The sequence below is a fragment of the Lepisma saccharinum genome, chromosome 8 (assembly GCF_977018435.1).
Source record: "Lepisma saccharinum chromosome 8, izLepSacc3.1, whole genome shotgun sequence".
Lineage (NCBI taxonomy): Eukaryota > Metazoa > Arthropoda > Insecta > Zygentoma > Lepismatidae > Lepisma > Lepisma saccharinum.
Window position 1 is genome coordinate 70,671,074 of NC_139236.1, and position 18,549 is coordinate 70,689,622.

An 18,549-nucleotide genomic window follows, 5' to 3' on the forward strand; every position below is an offset into this window, starting at 1 on the left:
ATTTTTTTAAAAAATATATTTTATAGTTAGCCTGTGTTTTCATATATGAAATACATATTAATTGCTCTATGATATGGAGGTTTTGAATAATTTCTATCCTAGTATCATTGGGATGAAAAGCTGGTCAAACAACATAAAAGGACGATACAATCACGATGTGTAAGAAATACCGAAAGTAAGTAAAAAAGCTCGTGATTGTTAATTTACACACAATTGAACGGAATTTGTGAGGTGTGCGTGATATTGGTAATAGTTAGGATTTTAATGTCTAGTTAACCATACCGTAAATTACAGGGCATAATTTATTCACGTGCAAGTGCAGAGCAGATTTTTGTAAAGAGCAACTCTACAAGTTGGTTACATAATAGTATTTTGTACTATCTCGTAGGAAATCTAGGCGAAAAACTGTTATTTGCAGTCTTTAATTTTTGAAGTAAATATAAGTAAGTAAATATGTGCACGTATTTGCAAAATTGGCAAGGGAAAGTGAATATGTTATTGTTGTAATTATTATATTGTAATATAATATACGTAAAAATAATCACCAGAGAATTGTCCACCTACAGAAGCGTTTTTTTTTTTACTTCCCTGAAAGCGTAATGAATATTAATTGTGCGGATCCATTTCTAGTATGTTTAATAACGTATATCTCCCAATTTTGGAAGGAGTAAGTTATAACTGCAGTGACAACTGAAGGCAAAGAATGGCCCAAGTTCCTTTTGTTTTATTGCGATTTCATCATGCTACGAATGCAATTTTTACATGGTTCGTTTTCGATTAACTTCTGTTAACACATACTGCTGAGTTTTAGCGATTAATTAAGATTTTGTTCGATATATGCTTTCGTAGTTAGGTTAGACAGGCCAGGTTGGGTTCCCTTAGCATTAAAATAAAGTCCCTAAATGCATTGTACTAAGGTTCCGATTTACTTTACATTAATACCCACTAGTCTACGATACTTACAGTCACTTGCCAACGGAAAATACATTGTCCATGGGAAGCCCACATGCTTGCATAAGATAATTTTTAAGTTGTTTTTTTTCAACATAACTAACTTTTTTCGAAATCCAAACAGTGCTCATTACTTTAAGGAAGGTTCAAATTTCGTGTGACAATGATTGCCGAAATTCTAGGATAATTAGTCTTCCTGCTGGGAGAATTTGAAAAAAAAATCATAAAACAATCTGAACCGTTACCGCAAAGAATTTATCCTCATTTGCGTACTGGTAATTCTGTTTCACATGTCAAATTAGATTATTTTTTTTGTAATTTACCATGGAACAAGAATCTACCAAAACCTCAGAATGAAAATGCATGTTCACGTAAGCTGAGGATGCCCTTGTGAAACATGTTAGGTGATTTTCAATCGCACCATCAAAATTACCAGGTTTGAATCCTACTCTGTGCACTTGAGTTCTTTGTGTCAGTTTATCAATTTCATCTAATTGTCATGATTAACCAAAAGTGGCAATAAAAGCGATGTAAAAACAAAAATACAGTGCATGTCACCTATAAAACAGGGACATATATCATTTGTAAATATCCAGTACTAAGTTGTTGGGCCCAATCAAGATCACTTGCAGGGGCTTATCCAGAAATAAAATTTTGGGGGATGGGTCCAGTCAGGGTGCCCATCCCCCAAGGCCAGTGGCACATCTCCCCCCCCCCCATCTCTATAATAGTACAATGATAGTTATCTCTGTTTTTCTTTTTGGTTTTCTTTTTCTTTTGTGTTTTGTCATTTTTGGACTTGAATGTCTGTTGACACTTTTCTGAAGCAGTTTCGTGACGTCTGTTGGGTAAGAAAGAGCAGAGGCTAAATTGTGATGAGGGCTCTAAATACTTTGAAAACTGTCCCCTTTTCAACTACAGCTAGATGAGATCACTTGCTTAGAATGATTCACTCGAACTGGCCCACTTAACTGACAAGATTGAAGAAATTTAAGAAAAACATGAAGTGAATATTGTTTTTCTAGAATTCGAGTTTCACATACTGACAGTAGTTTGTTTTTACTGTCTGGTACATAATGCAATAGATTTGTTTTTAGTATTTCACCTCTGCATGCATTATGTGTAAAAAAAGACAAACTTCACGTACTGTACCAAAACAGTTTCTCACTGAAGTTAGATTTTCAGCTGAAATGAGCCATGAGCCAGGACCTCAAATTTAGGCGATAGGTACCACTTGGGGGCATGGGTTCTCATATCATTTTTTTTTTCAAGGTCTGGATGTCTGGAACTTGAAAATGTGTGATAGCATCTCATAACTCTTTGATTTTTATATAATATTATTGAATTAGTAACCATAGCTGAAAAATAATGGTTTTTCATATTTTTTATAAAAAGCATATAAATTGATCACAATATTTGAATAAATAAATTTAATTTCATCAGACTTATTAAATTCAATATTATTTTACAATTTCAATAATAATAGTGGCTAAATCTTAAATATGTATGTATGTTATAATTTAACATAAACAAAATTATATTATTTACATTCATCATTATCTTCCGAATAGGTGTCATCCTTTATTGATTTTCACATGTGAGTAGTCGGCACTTGTCAGTGCACCTGATGTTATTTAGACAGAAGACTCAGTTTGTAGTTTCTAATGAATTGGTTGGTTGATTGATTTAGTGTTTCAAGTCCACTTTATGCACAGTAAGCCTAATTTTGATTGGACCTACAGTTTAAAGTGGGATCTGAACCACTATGTGCCTCCACCGGGTATCGAACCTGGGACCCCTTGATTAGAAGGCAGTGATGCTACCACTGTACCATCGCACAGTGGGATAGAATCGAAAAAAGCTGGCCATTGGGGAAAAATCGAAAGTCCCAGTTTAACGTTGCCTTGTGTACCGACCGTTAGTTGGAACCCCATAACACAAGGAAAACCGGTTTTCAAGTGTTTGATGCCACTCAGCAGTGAGTCAGGTCATTTCAAAATTCAACGTGCAAGCGGACGCATCTAACAAAAATACAGGGTGTATATAAAGTGCCGGAGAAATAGTGCGCTATTATCGGCATAATATATGATATAAGTATAAATTGTTTCGGATTCTTTTCTGCAAGGTATGTGTAATACGATAATTAAATCCAAGTTTATTCATAATTAACTGTAAATTAGTTATTAATAATTAAAGACACTCATGTTTTTTTCATTTTATTGAGAACATTTTTATAAACATTGAGAAAAAAGTTAACCACTCGACTTCACTCGATCGATGATTCTCACTGGAAAATGTTTGTTGAACCCTTAACTTTCGATATTTCAAAGAATTGGCTGCTACAACCTGCTACCCTAGTATTAAGACTAATTGTTTAAACAATCTGCAGTCATAAACAAAATATAAAGAGAACGTACGTGGGTGGAAAATCGGTTAGATATTAATGAATGTTGTTGAAAATGGATACTCGGGGGTTTTTGAGGTCGCTGATTACGAATCTGACAATATTTTTCCGAAAAACAAAATGGCGGATCCAATATGGCGGCCAAAAATTCACCAATGTTGATAAATATTAACGAAAATTGTTACCCGGGGGCTTTTCGGGACCGCTGATTACGAATCTGACAATATTTTTCCGAAAAACAAAATGGCGGATCCAATATGGCGGCCAAAAATTCACAAATATTGATAAATATTAATTTTGATTATAATTATTTATAATCAAATAATAAATAAATCGATTATTTCTTAGCTCCGATCCATATGTTTCAAGTGTTCGGAAAATCCTCCCAAAAAATAAAAGATCACTGTCACTAGAAGCACGTCAAATGATAATTAATGATACCGATACCGACACCGAAAGTGAAGTAGAGTCATCAGATGTTGGAGATGGCAGCAATTACGAAATTGAAAGCGATTAAATGTATTAATAATTTCTTTACTTTAAATCATTTAGTAATAAAAATTAAACAACATTCCTTTGTCATTTTAAAATTATATATATATGTAATAAAACCTTTTGCTTAAATAAATTTTCACGGTAGAAACTGTATACTGCAATAAAAATTGTTTTTACAAAATTATTTTTAAATTTATACACTTTTGAAACCCACGAGTAACGATTTTCGTTAATATTTATCAATATTTATGAATTTTTGGCCGCCATATTGGATCCACCATTTTGTTTTTGGAAAAAAAATATTGTCAGATTCGTAATCAGCGGTCCCGAAAACCCCCGGGTAACGATTTTCATTAATATTTATCAACATTTGTGAATTTTTGGCCGCCATATTGGATCCGCCATTTTGTTTTTGGAAAAAAATATTGTCAGATCCGTAATCAGCAGTCCCGAAAACCCCCGGGTAACGATTTTCATTAATATTTATCATCATTTGTGAATTTTTGGCCGCCATATTGGTTCCGCCATTTTGTTTTTGGTAAAAATATTGTCAGATCCGTAATCAGCAGTCCCGAAAACCCCCGGGTAACGATTTTCATTAATATTTATCATCATTTGTGAATTTTTGGCCGCCATATTGGATCCGCCATTTTGTTTTTGGTAAAAATATTGTCAGATTCGTAATCAGCGACCCCAAAAACCCCCGAGTAACGATTATTGTCACGATTTTTCAATTCTGTCTCGAGTTATTTGATGATGACCACCTTTTTCGAATTTTATCCCACTGTGCATTGGGGAGACAGAGATTCTAATGGAGTTGCAAGCTAGTAGATCTAACACAGTTTAAGATGCTGGCTGCCAAGTGCATCCCAGACATTCTCTATGGGATTTAAGTTCAGTAATCATGGTGGCCACTCCATAGTCACTATTCCCTCGCCCTCTGGCACGTTGTGCACTAACAGAACTCTGCGAGAATGAGCATTATCGCCGATGAAAAGGAAACGATCACCTATTGCATCTGTGCATGGCCTGGCAATAGGTCTGAGGTTCTCGTCCCCATATCTAAGGGCCTTCAAACTGCCATTTGGGATGACATGGAGGTCCGTACATGCCACAATTTTTATTCCAATCCACACCATTAGTCCACCGCCTCCATTTTAGAATGTTTCTTGAACAAAAACAGGGTTATAGCATGTTCCACATTCCGTCCAGATTAGGCACATCTATTGTAAGGCAGGGGGTTGTATCGCGACTCGTCTGAGAACACCGCTCAACCCCATTCATTGTGGCCCCAATTGCAATGTTCCTTAGTCAAGTTTCTACGGACTGAAAGCTGCACAGTGGTGGAACACACGCCATGAGTGTACGCTCATAGAGACCATCTTTAAGAAGTCAATTGCAGACAGTTTGAGACATCTGCACCCTATTTCTGTGAGAATGGCATGTTATAGTTTCATTTCATTCTATCGTCTGTTCCAATTGGTTGTTAACAAGACGTACCTGTTGTCTCTTGCTGTTGTTGCTCGCGAACGGCCTTGACCGTGTTCGTCCTGCTGTTTGAATCCGAATATACAGGCGAGAAGTTGCATTTTGAGACACTCCAAGGGCTACAGATCAGGGTTGGCATTTTGCCTGGGTTTTTTCAGATAAAACCCGTATTGTTTTTTTTCAGGTTATGTTTATAAATATATATATTTAAAAAATGAAATACATTTTTCCCTGATAGTAATATATTGGAATATTCAATTTGTATTGTTTTAGTTCACTGAGTCAAAACTACTTAATATTTTCTGTTAACATAGTTAAGAATTGACAATGAAGGTCTCACACCTTGAAATGATTAAACTAAAAACATACATAACCCGTGCTGCAGCAGACCATTGAGGGCCCAGGCCTACCTACTGACTGCCGGCCGCACTCCCACCTGATCCTACTCTTACGGGGTGATGTGTGGTCAGCACAACTAACCCCCAGTCGTCGTCATAGGTTTTCATAACCAGGTTATGCTACTCATTCGTAGCTCCCCAATTTAATCATGATTGTGAGTGTTCACAAGTCTCATACACAGGCCGAAATCTCAGGAGATTCAAACTTGCACACGTCCCATAGCCAGAGCCCAAAGCATGACCGCACAGCCACAGTGCGGGACAAATGATTAAATTATCTAAAATATCATGTTCTGAAATTTTTGACCAAAAGTTTGATTCTACTCTTCCTGGATGGCGTAACAGTTAGTAGATCTGTGATCAGTTCCCTGGGTTGTGCATTGCAATACTATACTAATTACTAATACTTGATAGCTGTGGTGGTTTAGTTGACCTCCGTGACACAGTGGTGAGCACAGCACACTGCAATGCCAGGCGCCCCAGGTTCGAATTCTGTTTCGGACTTGGATGTTTGTGTTTGTCCCAATGAGAATACAGAGAAAATGGAGAAAATTGATGTGTGTGAAAATTGAGAAAAAGGGGGATACTACTGCTTAGGGGCATTCCTTTTATTACAAATGCAAAAAAAGTAGACAGGCTGGCTGACTGCCATGCAGAAGACCCAGGTTCGAATCTCGGGGAGGGTGATCTAAGGTCTGAATTTTTCCGGTCTTGTCCCTGCATAAAGCAGCTGTGGAACTCACCCAGCCTCAAATCAATGGGTCCTGGGGGGTAAACGCAACCAGAGTTTAATTGTGATCACATCATCTCGAAAATGGCCAAGTTCAAGAATATGTCGGGTCCTACTCCCATATACCCTGAATGTGCCTTCATGGTGTGGTGCTATATGCACGGCGAACTTTACCTACTATACAACATACGGTAGATGCACACACACTTTTAAATCTGCTTCAATGCAGTTTGTTCACAATTTTATTTTTTCATTATTTTTGTAGATGTTTCAAGTTTAAATATCTCCTCCGTGTATTAATCATGCCAAAATTATAAGGCTGACATATTTGTCTTGACTGATTTCATCCAAATGGAATACCGTATCCATCCTCCAAAATATCTGATTGCTATGAAACTAACAGTTCCCATGGAACATTAGTGGCCCCCATTTGGATCCCAACATACATATGCACTATATTGTTAAAAAATTATTTGTCCCACCATAGCTTAAGAAATGCCCTAAAATATTTAAGTCTCTTTTCTTAATGTCCAAAAATATAGTTTAGGCAGATATTTGAAAGTGGCATCAGAATTTGGAGCTACCTCAGAATATGAAAAATCAATTTTTCATCCACCATCTTGAAATGTTTTCAACAAATGCAAAATAAAACCATTCCTTGGGTGTACCTATATGCAACATGAGTTTCAGCTTAAAAACTCTAAATTTGCTACAGATATCGTGGTCTCAAAATTGGTGACTTTCCCCCATCCTTACTAAACCACACACTATATTACAGAGTTTTACTAAAACCTTCAAGCTCAAGTAATGTCCTAACGTAGCTGAGGCTTGGTTTTCTTAATCTATGAAAATCTAACCTCAAATATTAGCATAACTTAAAGCTCTCTCAAGGCATGTTAAATTGTCCACCATCTTGAAACATGGTGACATTTTTTTCCCAAATACAATATGACAACGATCCTTTAAGTTATCTTTTAACTCTAAAAATTGCAACTCAAAAGCTTAAAATTTATGGCAAAATGTATGTTTGCGATTTTACCACCAATCGTCTCTTAAACTATGAAATATAATTTTAAAAGTTTTACTGCAAAATTGCGGACTGACAGATTATCTACAATGACTGAATTTAGTTCCTTATACTCCGAAAATGCATTGTAGACAGATAGTTTTGGGAAAAAAAGAGAGCATGGTATAGAGCGTGTGTGCAACATGAGGAAAATCAGTTTTTCATTCACCATCTTGAAACACATTGTTCAAATTTTACTCAATGCAATATCATTGCAGTCTGCCAAGTTTTTTAGCTGCAGAAACATGTTATCATGGTCACTAAATAGCTGACTTGTCTTTCTTTGCCCATCCACCGCACCCATGCTCCTCCTAAATTATGCATTATGTTTCAATAATTTTATTGTGAATTTACAGAGCAAGTATTGTCACAATGCTCCTGAAAGTTTGAGGCACAAAGCTCGAAATTTTAGTCTATAAAGGTTTGAAAATGTCAAAAATGGTCAGAATATGAAAGTACGTATATAAATGCATTGTCTTTACTTGAGTACCCCACACCCCCTATTTTTAAGAAAAAAATGAAATTGTGGTAGATTATGAGAGTGCTCGACTTCTTGGGTATAGAGCTCCTAAACACAAATAACATTTATCCTACATGGGCAAGCAACCCATTATGTTCAATCAATGCACGGAACTGGAATGGTCACTGTCTCAATGCAAGGCATTGGAAAGAAAACAGAACACTTGCACACACACTAAATTTTGAGAAATGAAATTAATGATTTGAAAAGTGTTTGATTTAATTATACCACAGTTAACTTTATACTTTCATGATATTTCAATAAAATGTACTTAATTCTCCTTTGTAGTTTTATACATGGAAAAATTTATTGTAAAAGTTGATCGTCACAGGTGAAACTATGTGGCTTGCCCACATACGGAAGTGACTGATATCTAAAGTGCTACCACATTTCAAAATTATAAGCTTTGTTCGTTCAATGTTTTATCTAAATATTTTAGACCCTTTTGATTTTTTGTTTCTTGGATATATGTTCGTATTATTTCTTGTTAAAAGTCTATTTCTAACATGATTTGAGAAAAATATCCTGAAAAAAGCCCCTGTGACTTGTACCACATTAATTATTTTGAGTATTATAAGCTTTGCTAAGCCTTTACTTTACAAGTTTTCTCAAGCTGTTGACAATTCTAGAATCTCGCAATTATTTAAAGCAATAATTTACAACATTTTCTGAAAAAAACAACACATTTTGAGTGTTTTTTTTGGTGGGTTTTTCAAGGTTGGTTTTTCTGAAAAAAAAAAAGAAACGTGGGGGGGGGGGAAACTGGGCTGGGCTCACCTGGGCCAACTTCCTATGGCTCTCTCCATGCCAGTTATTCAGGTAAATCGCACTTTAGAGGCATTGTACTACTTGCCCACGTTCCTCAATGAACTCTTACACTGTCCTTGGTCTGCTACTGTCATTCTCACAGCTGCGCACCAGTTGTTAATTCAGAGATATTGGCATTAATGATGGGCAAATAGCCAATTGACTCCAGTAATAGTGTTAAATACCATCCAACTTGTCAATTAAATTATTAAAATATTCACATTTTAATTAGTGTTATTATTATAATCTTAATTATCATCATCATCATTATTAATTTAGATCAGAATTACTGTAATTGTCATTTCTAACAGTAAAAGTCAAAATATTAAAAATTATCAAAACTTTCCATTTACATACAGGTTATCTGGGGAGTGGAGTGATAACACACAGAAGGCAAAGAGTTATGACATGCTATCACATATTTTCCATCTCTAGGCATCCCAACCTTCCCAAAAAATCATATTAGAACCCATCCCCCCGAGTGGTACCATCAACTTGCCTGGCTCAAGGCCTGTATCACTATAGTGGAACCACAAGCAAAAAAACCTGCGCAGACCCGCAACTCCTGTGCACCATACTCCTGCATGGAGGGGAGGGGGAGAGGAGCATGCTTCCTTATGGCCCGAACGGAAGGGAAAGGTGCACGGAGACTTTTCGCCGAAGGGTCTTTTTCTTGTGGTTACTCTATACCCAGTGTGAAACAAAAAAAAAAATCTTTTAGTGGATATTGTTTTCAGAATCCACCAACTGTCCACTCTGAGAGAATTTTCTATACCTGCCACATCAAGTGTCTCATCAGAACGTGTGCTGAGCCTACCATAGTATTTTAAAAAAGGAAAGGAATTTGGAGGGGGTGGTCCTGGATCCCCTGGATATGCCCTTGATCACTTGTACATCCAACAGCAAAAGTAATAGTAGGTGAATTGTCCATCAATATTTCTGTTTAGTATATCAATTTACCTACTATTAATCCTTCTTTGCCATTCACTGTACACACCCGGTGGAGGCACAAGTGGTTCGGATCCCACTTTAAACTGTAGGTCCAGTCCCGATTAGCCTTACTGTGCAAAAAGTGGACTTAAAACAACAAATCAAATCAAACCATTCGCTGTACAGCTGACGGCAAGGATAATAGTATGCAAATTGTACATTACCATGTTCTATATTAGAAGACCCTGCATCCAACCTCCAGGATTGAAATAGTTTCATGTATTAAAACACACACAAAGAGTAAAACATAAACAGGCATTGGATTTACACATTCCCAAACACACACTGCAAATGTCGAGAACCTGACATCAGAGGAAATTTGGAAAAAAACAAAACGGAAAATCATAAATCATCTAAAGGTGTAGAATATGCCCATACTTCCTTAAAATATTAACAACTAATAAGCACTAACTACTTTTCATGGTATATAGGCTTTAGATAGATGGTTATTTTGCATTATGCCAAGCTCCATTCCAGAGGGTCTCATTTCATCATATCATCACTCATCCCCATTGTCAGAATTAGCCTAAAGTGGCAGAAAAACAAAGCTAAAGAAAATCAAAATTTATTGTGCATTACGCATTAATTGAAATTTGGGTCATTCGTAAACTACTGTTTGTCAAACTTACGATAATATTTGTTCTGTACATGATGTGTTCAAAATTTTATTTTCTTCACTGTGCAAAGGTGTTTAGTCTCGTAAAACATGTAATATTAGTTCTTAATTAAATGCTTAGTGATGCCATTTTATTCTTAAGTTAGTTTTGTTATTGGCATCATGAAGTGAAATGTTATGAAATTGTTGCTGATACCAATAAACTACTGATATAAAACTGATTGATGCTGGTAACTGATATTCTACTGATTCAACATAAAATTTCAAATGTTCCTTGAAGAACATGAATGGTTCTTTCATTTCTTTAATGAATGCATGCAACTAAGTGATTGCAATGGGTTTTCTCACGCAGTGCGTCTCACGGTCGAGTTGTCCATGGAGCACAATAGGACCTTTGCTGTCACAATGGCAGCAAAGGTCCATTATTAGTGAAAAAGGAAACATAAAGACACATAGTGTGATCAAAACCAAAGAGAAACATTGCAGTAGAGCTCAGATTTTTAGGGAAAAACAAACTAAAACACTCGCCCTCGAGTCCACCGTCCGTCACTGGGGCATGCAGTAAAATTTTTGAATAACTCACTCGAAAATGAATGTAGAAAAGTGAGACTTTTCCCCCCTGCAAATTTGCTGTACGCAGAGTGTGGCATTATCAGACTGCAGAAAAGCACCAGTGATACATAAACTAAAAATGAAACATCTAAAACACTTATTAACACCTTAAAACTTCACAAACACGTGCAAACTGTAGGGTAATTCCATACAAAAAGGAACAAAATAAACAATTTTTGAAAATACATCTAGTGAAATATTAGGTATGATTTTACAATACCGGACACTTTCCCAATTTCTTTCATATTTCGCATACTCAATAATTTAGGGCTCCTAATCATGAATCTGCAGTTAAAATTTGGTGCTCACGTGTGCAACTTGCAAAATAACATGTAGAAGGTTGCAATTTTAGAATACCAAAAAGAGGCATAATTTCGTTAAAAAAAATTCTAATACTCACTAATTATGGAGCACTGGTGACGTATCTGCAGGTAAGATTTGGTGGTGATGTGTAGAAGTTGTAAAATAACGTTGTGAATTACCACGATGATTCTCGATACATAAACAACAATTGGAAACCATGTTTTCTCATATGAACAAGTGACTTTCGCAACTCTTTACGTTGTCTACAGCATTGCCACACTGTTGCATGGTTGGAGTGCATTCAGCATGGAAGAATGGCAGAACAGAAACATGTTAATGTGATACAGTTGTTTAAGTGGAGTGTGGAGGAAGTTTGGCAACGGTGTAGGGAGCGTTCAGTTGTTTGTGAGGAAGATGGCATAGTTGAAGGGAGGAGATAATGTCCATTTTTTTGTAAGTTTTGCTTTGAAAAAAGCAATTTTTTAGTCAGTTTCGGTTGGGTAAATATTAATAATACAGGAGCATTCGTTCATGTTTCGCATACTCACTAATTTAGGACACGATCACGATTCTGTGGTTAAAATTTGTTGCTCAAGTGCTACGAAACTGACAATTTTTGACTGTGCCTGGTTGCAATTAGCCTTAAACCCCTGGAACGATGCACGGGTAGCCCCACAAACCATTCACAGATATTCCCACGAACCATGCATGGTAAGTTTAGGTTCGGTTAGGCAAACAGTTAAAATTTGGGGTCGTAGTAATATCAGGAATATATATATATTTCGTTCTTTAAGTATTCGAAATGCAAAAACTTGTGATAAATAATGAGCAATCGTGCATTGTCGGTTGCGATCACGGACCACCTTATTTTGTAAGTTCCACACGTGAGCGCCAAATTTTAACTGCAGTTCGTGACTAGGAGCCCTAAATTATTGAGTATGAGAAATATGAACGAAATTGGGGAAATGTTCGGTATTGTAAAATCGTTGCAAATATTTTCTGTATGAGCAAATAGTATACTTTCTATAGTTAAACACAATAAGTTGCTGACCAAGGCAGTTTATTAAGATAAAAACACTTAACACGTAACATTTCAACCCTGTATCAGGGTCTTCCTCAGAGGAAGAACTAAACTAAAATGATGAAATAAACTACACACAGAAAGATTACATACACATAGCAGGGTCACTAATCACACAACAACAAATCAAGTTGACAGTCCTTGTCTAGGAAGATTTCTCCAAAGGAATTAAACATATCACCTCCTGACAGTTGTTGACTAATGGGTCTACTACACTGACAGGTGATTGACAGGTCAAGATTAGCAAGAGTCTAGAACCACCTGCTTACCACTCCCCCACCACCTCCTGCCTCTTTGGTTATGGATGAATACCTCCTCCTCTGGTCTTCTTCTTTTCTCTTCTTTCTTCCTTGTTCATACTTCTTTTTTCTTCATTCCTTTTCTTCATCCTTTCAACTTTCTCTAACACACTCTTCCATTCCTTGTTTATCTTGAGTCCTCCATTCCAATTCATGATGTATTCTACTTTCTTTTCTATTTCTTTGGCCTCCTTCCATTTTCTCACTAGTTCTCTCTTTTCTTTTCCTATTCGCCTAGCCGAATCCCATTCAACTGCATGTCCTGTTTCTCTAGTGTGTTTGAATATGGCATTCCTGTCTCTCTTCAATCTCACATCATCCATGTGTTGCTTTAACCTGTCTTTAAGTCTCTTCTTCGTTTCCCCTATATATACACTTTCACATCCTCTGCACTTCACCTCGTAGATAACCCCTTCCTCTTCTTCCTCTCTCTTTTCTTCCTTCTTCTTGCTAGCTATACTTAAAATAGTGCATCCTCCCTTCCTGTAAGTTCTTATACCCACTTTCCTCAGCACTTTGCATATCTTCTCTGTGGCATCGCCCATACTTCTTATACCAAACCATCTCTCTTTTTCTTTTCCTTCCTTCTCTTCCAGTCCTCTCTCTTTTATCTCTTTCCTTCTTCTGTTGATGTTGTGTCTGTCTTTCTTTTCATAGCCATTCTCTTCTAGTTGTTCCCACAGGCTATTAATCTTGGTTTCTTCCTCCCCCTTCTCTGTGCATATCTTCTTTATTCGGTCTTCCATGTTCCTTATAAAATTACATTTAGTTCCATCACCCACATCACTTCTTTTGTGGCAGAACACTCGTGCCGAACACTTCTTTTGATACCATGTAGCCACAATCCACATTCCTCTCTTCTTTTTCATCTCAATATCCAAGAAATTTAATGTTCCTTCCTGTTCCGTTTCGAGCTCAAGGAATATCCCTGCTTTCTCATCTTCTACATCTTTAACAAGCTTACTCAGTTGCCTTTTTGTTCCCTTCCATATCCCAAAACAATCATCCACATATCTACAAAACAGACTTAACTTATCTCCTCCTTTCACTATCACTTCCTTCTCACATTCATTCATAACTAATTCCGCCAGCACAGGGCTCAAGCAAGAGCCTATATTCAGACCTTCACTAATCTTGAAGATTTTACTCCCCACTCTGCTGTAGCCATTGTCCAAAATGGTTTCCAGCGCTTGTACCACTCTCTCACTATCCCATTCTCCTATAATGCTTTTCCCCACTTTCTTTCTCACTATATCCACTACGTGTCCCCTTTTGATGCTCGGGAACATGCTTCTCACGTCTAGGCTAAACATTGTGATTTTATCCCCAGACTCCTTCAGACCTTTTATAAGGTCCACCACCTGCTCACTGTTTTTCACGGCTCTGCTTTCTTGTTCTCTCACTAACACTTCAATTCCCTTTTTTAACTTCTTCTCCAATGGTTCCAAAATATTGTCCCTGCAATTCATCACTGGTCTCAACTTTATCTCTTCTTTATGTATTTTGGGAAAGCCTTTTAAACAGGGCAGTCTTCCTGCCTCCTTCGTGAGCTTTTTAAACCCCCTTCTTCCACAATCTTTTATGATCTTTTCTCTCATATTGCATTCCTCTTCCATTCCACAAATCTCCTCATACGGGTCCCCTTTCAGGTCTTCAAACTTCTCCTCGTACCATTCTTTTTCCATCACGACTCTGGCCCCTCCCTTATCTGCCTGTTCCACTACCACATCATTCCTTGTCTTGATTCTTTTCATACCCTCCCTTTCCTTCTGGCTCAAATTATCTAATCTTCTCCATTTATTTATTTAATAAACATGTATGAGGAGATTTGTGGAATGGAAGAGGAATGCAATATTAGAGAAAAGATCATAAAAGATTGTGGAAGAAGGGGGTTTAAAAAGCTCACGAAGGAGGCAGGAAGACTGCCCTGTTTAAAAGGCTTTCCCAAAATACATAAAGAAGAGATAAAGTTGAGACCAGTGATGAATTGCAGGGACAATATTTTGGAACCATTGGAGAAGAAGTTAAAAAAGGGAATTGAAGTGTTAGTGAGAGAACAAGAAAGCAGAGCCGTGAAAAACAGTGAGCAGGTGGTGGACCCAGGTGGGGAGTAAAATCTTCAAGATTAGTGAAGGTCTGAATATAGGCTCTTGCTTGAGCCCTGTGCTGGCGGAATTAGTTATGAATGAATGGGAGAAGGAAGTGGTAGTGAAAGGAGGAGATAAGTTAAGTCTGTTTTGTAGATATGTGGATGATTGTTTTGGGATATGGAAGGGAACAAAAAGGCAACTGAGTAAGCTTGTTAAAGATGTAGAAGATGAGAAAGCAGGGATATTCCTTGAGCTCGAAACGGAACAGGAAGGAACATTAAATTTCTTGGATATTGAGATGAAAAAGAAGAGAGGAATGTGGATTGTGGCTACATGGTATCAAAAGAAGTGTTCGGCACGAGTGTTCTGCCACAAAAGAAGTGATGTGGGTGATGGAACTAAATGTAATTTTATAAGGAACATGGAAGACCGAATAAAGAAGATATGCACAGAGAAGGGGGAGGAAGAAACCAAGATTAATAGCCTGTGGGAACAACTAGAAGAGAATGGCTATGAAAAGAAAGACAGACACAACATCAACAGAAGAAGGAAAGAGATAAAAGAGAGAGGACTGGAAGAGAAGGAAGGAAAAGAAAAAGAGAGATGGTTTGGTATAAGAAGTATGGGCGATGCCACAGAGAAGATATGCAAAGTGCTGAGGAAAGTGGGTATAAGAACTTACAGGAAGGGAGGATGCACTATTTTAAGTATAGCTAGCAAGAAGAAGGAAGAAAAGAGAGAGGAAGAAGAGGAAGGGGTTATCTACGAGGTGAAGTGCAGAGGATGTGAAAGTGTATATATAAGGGAAACGAAGAAGAGACTTAAAGACAGGTTAAAGCAACACATGGATGATGTGAGATTGAAGAGAGACATGAATGCCATATTCAAACACACTAGAGAAACAGGACATGAAGTTGAATGGGATTTGGCTAGGCGAATAGGAAAAGAAAAGAGAGAACTAGTGAGAAAATGGAAGGAGGCCAAAGAAATAGAAAAGAAAGTAGAATACATCATGAATTGGAATGGAGGACTCAAGATAAACAAGGAATGGAAGAGTGTGTTAGAGAAAGTTGAAAGGATGAAGAAAAGGAATGAAGAAAAAAGAAGTATGAACAAGGAAGAAAGAAGAGAAAAGAAGAAGACCAGAGGAGGAGGTATTCATCCATAACCAAAGAGGCAGGAGGTGGTGGGGGAGTGGTAAGCAGGTGGTTCTAGACTCTTGCTAATCTTGACCTGTCAATCACCTGTCAGTGTAGTAGACCCATTAGTCAACAACTGTCAGGAGGTGATATGTTTAATTCCTTTGGAGAAATCTTCCTAGACAAGGACTGTCAACTTGATTTGTTGTTGTGTGATTAGTGACCCTGCTATGTGTATGTAATCTTTCTGTGTGTAGTTTATTTCATCATTTTAGTTTAGTTCTTCCTCTGAGGAAGACCCTGATACAGGGTTGAAAAGTTACGTGTTAAGTGTTTTTATCTTAATAAACTGCCTTGGTCAGCAACTTATCGTTTTTAATATGGAAACAAGGCTTAATTATATTTCTATAGTTGTTTGGTAACAGTATAAAATTACCCAGCATTTCCTACTTTCCAGATGGCAGCTGTGAAAAGTTCCCTGTAAAGTGACTGCTGGTTTCCAAGAGATTTTTTACTTTGCAACTTAAGTGACTATTGTTTTACAAATTAATTGCTGTTTAAAATGATATAATGAGCCATCTACACAGGGTTTAATTTAATTAATATAAGAAAATAAGGTCACACTTTTACTTGAGTAGATTGTCATGAAATTGTTTTGATAGAAGGTTCCTTATAAAGTCATGAATGTGCTTCTGGAGTTGAATAAAGTAATGCTGTTGCCTTGTAATAAGAAGGGGTTGGAGTCTTATTTGCTTCCGCTTCAGTTTTAGTGGCAGTGTTTTTCAACCCCCGCGCTGGGTAAGGGGTTGACGACTAATTTAAATGTAATTTTATATTTGACAGCAAGTCTATACATAATTGAACTATGATTATGCCATACTTGATATAATGTTAATTAAGGTTGCATATTAATTTCCATATAAACTTTAGAGATCAGAAATGTATTTGAGAGTGAAATTTTTGGGTTCAGGGCATCAACTTGTAAGAAATAAATTTACTGTTCTGTGGTCTCACAAAGGTTGAGAACCACTGCAACAAGCAGCCAAAATACACCACTAGTTGCTTCATGACAAATTTTAGCAGCCATTTAACCAAATTATACATGATGTTCTACAAAAACCTGCTAAATTAGATAACTTCCAATAAATATTATATTTAGCACATCACTAAATTTTGAAGCAAATTAGCCATCAATTAACTTGGTAAAACCTAAATACTAAATATCATTATGTATTCAAATGAAAAAAACATTACCTGATAAAGACATTCTCTTGGGAACCAGCAGTCACTTTACAGGGAACTTTTCACAGGTGCCATCTGGAAAGTAGGGAATGCTGGGTAATTTTACACAATTGTTTATTTTGTCCCTTTCTTCCCACATGTCACTTACGTTTGAGTTTTTTATTACTCACACACTAGCTAATACCCTCTTCCTAATTCGGACTGGTAACGTAAGTGACTATTATTTTATTTTTTCTCTCTTTACACATGAGTATTTTTAATAGTTCCAAGACACTATATCTAAGTTGACACAAAGTTATATTTTTTAAATCGTAAAAACAGAACAGGAATAAAATTGCAAGTTTACTTTTCACATATTACTGTCACATTTTGTGTAATGTAAGTGACCGTTTTATTTCATTATACAATGAATAACATTGATGAAATTTGAGTGAGAAACTTGAAGTATAATTTTAATTAAGCTAAGGAAATTTTTAAACTGTGGTAGAAGTAGTAAATTATTGTGAAATCACATTTCAAATAATTTTATCTTCTCTGAATGTAACGTAAGTGACCGTGGAATTACCCTGTCCACCATATATCTGGATTCTGAAGCACTGACGTGCCTAGTTCTGAAGTCAGCGTAAAGCTGTGGGTCTAAATGCCGGAAGACATGCTCCCACCGCCCAGCCTGCTGGCCACCACACCATGGACAACTCGACTGTGAGACGCACTGTATAAATTATGTTTTTTTTTATAAATATAATAGACAAATGAATGCTGCATTAATTATGGGCTATTAATAAATATATTAGATTGGTAAAATTATTGGTAACAATACTGATAAAGTGGATACACTGATATACCTATATCAGCCAATACCAATAGAGTACAGACTAATCTGCCCCACCTCAAATAACAACAAACAAGTTGAGGATGTTATGTTGACAAGGAAAATTGAGGAGCCTATTGTAAAATAAATTCTAAATATTAATTGCACTGTGTACTCTGAAAAAAAAATAGGATTATGTAAAACTCAGGAAAAATAATTGCCCTGCAATTTTTGTCCTTTTTACCCCCTACATCCTATGCTTTTATGGGATGAAACCACTGAGAGCAGAAGTTGCCCACTAATTGGCATTTATGTTTCAATTCTTCAACCCCCCCCGATTGTGGATTGAACAGGATGATGAATATATTACCCAATCTGTTCTTTGCTGTCTGCTGTACAAATCAAGTCCCTTGATTTTTTATTACAGTAATGAATAAGCAACAAACTGTGGCCAATATGATAATATTATTTATTTGAATAAATTTTAATGAGTAAGTGGCATTGCAT

At 36.6% G+C, this 18,549-nt stretch overlaps 1 protein-coding gene across 4 annotated transcripts in view; it reads left to right on the forward strand.

Moving 5' to 3' along the window:
- The first annotated feature begins 181 nt into the window (after positions 1–181).
- Positions 182–18,549, forward strand: part of Sfxn1-3 (Sideroflexin-1-3) — a 48,225-nt gene continuing 29,857 nt past the window's right edge. Inside the window, exon 1 of one of the 4 annotated variants that reach the window (XM_083126880.1) lies at positions 182–231. The gene's annotated coding sequence lies outside the window, so the exon portion shown is untranslated. The other 3 variants (XM_083126877.1, XM_083126879.1, XM_083126881.1) reach the window with 3 other exon arrangements.